This window comes from Panthera tigris, chromosome A3 (assembly GCF_018350195.1).
Source record: "Panthera tigris isolate Pti1 chromosome A3, P.tigris_Pti1_mat1.1, whole genome shotgun sequence".
NCBI classification, from domain to species: domain Eukaryota; kingdom Metazoa; phylum Chordata; class Mammalia; order Carnivora; family Felidae; genus Panthera; species Panthera tigris.
The window spans coordinates 62515573-62516987 of record NC_056662.1 but is presented as its reverse complement, the minus strand read 5'-3'; the positions used below and the strand labels follow the sequence as shown (position 1 = coordinate 62516987).

At 46.1% G+C, this 1415-nt stretch overlaps 1 pseudogene; it reads left to right on the top strand.

Moving 5' to 3' along the window:
* Window positions 1–679: 679 nt before the first annotated feature.
* Window positions 680–1054, top strand: LOC102967485 (annotated as a pseudogene).
* The last annotated feature ends 361 nt before the right edge of the window (window positions 1055–1415 follow it).

The following is a 1415-nucleotide window of genomic DNA, read 5'->3' as shown; positions in this document are numbered from 1 at the left end:
CTCTGAAACAAGTCCTTTGATAGAATTCCCAGCTTGCTTTCCTCCACCTCCACTTGCTGGGGCTCCATCTGAAATGTGGTGGGTGTGCACACGTGTATGGCTATGGAGGGGCATTGACACATCTCTCTCTTGGGATAGTGTCTAGGGGACGAGCCTGAGCCTAACCACCTCCTGAGTTTCCTCCTCCCTCCTCCACCTCACCGGAGGAAGGGGATAGGTTAAATTGAGTGGGTGTACAGGCAACTAGATGTATACCCGGCAATATGGGTGGAACTTAAAAACGTAGTGCTGGGGTGCCTGCGTGGCTCAGTTGGTTAAGGGTCGGACTTCAGCTCAGGTCATGATCTCACGGTTCATGAGTTCAAGCCCCTCGCTGGGTTATGTGCTGACAGCGTGGAGTCTGCTTGGGATTCTTTCTCTCTCTTCCCCTCCCCAACTTGCACGTGTGCGTGTGCATGCATGTGCACACACTCTCTCTCTCCGAGTAAGTAAGTAAGTAAGTAAATAAATAAACAAACTTAAAAAAAAACCATAGTGCTGACTGAGAGGGCAAGAAACAGAATGAAATCTACAGCAGCACGTCATATATATAAACTAAAAATACACAGTACATGCTGGTGGTGGCTGTGTCACTTTCTGGTAGAGGCATGGAGCTGGTGGCTACGGCCTCTGGGCTGGGATGATCTTGGAGGTGAGGGAGCCGAACTGGATCCACGGCCAGGACCGTGGACTGGCTACTGCAGTTGTAGGGTTTGCAGGCTGTTCTGTTTCTCAAGCCACAGAGCATGTGGAGCCCCAAGTAAAACACATTTTTCAAAATATATCAAGATCTGCCTTCAGTGGTGGCTATCACAGATTCGGGGTTTGAACCCCAAATCACCAAATGGGGAAGCAGCATTAATACTAAGCATTAGCCCTACTGCCAATAAGGGGGAAATGAGATGCTTGTTAACAAATGATGCTGGTGAATCACCCAGACAGGGGAGAATCTCTTTAGATAGCAGCCAAAATCAATAAAGCTAAAGATTTACTAGAAGGCCAAGCTAAAAAATGAAGAAAATGTATGATGAATTTTAAGTTCTCATTCATTTATTTATATGAGTACCAGCCTTTTACTAAAGTGCCTCAAAGCAAAAACAAAAGCAAAACAAAAAAAACAAAAACAAAAAAAAAAAACCCACCCTAAACTAAAAATACATGTACACAGAACGGCAACGTATGCTTTAGAGGGCTACGTACAAACACATTAATGTGGTTGCCTTTGTGGGTGCGGGGCACAGGGGTAGCGAACAAGGATCAAAGGGATAAAATGGAAGGAGAGGGCCTTTGTGCAGAAGGAGCAGACATGAGAGCGTGCCATTGAGAGAGTGATTGGCTCAACTCGTGCACCTGAGGTCCAGGCAAAGAAAAGTCAA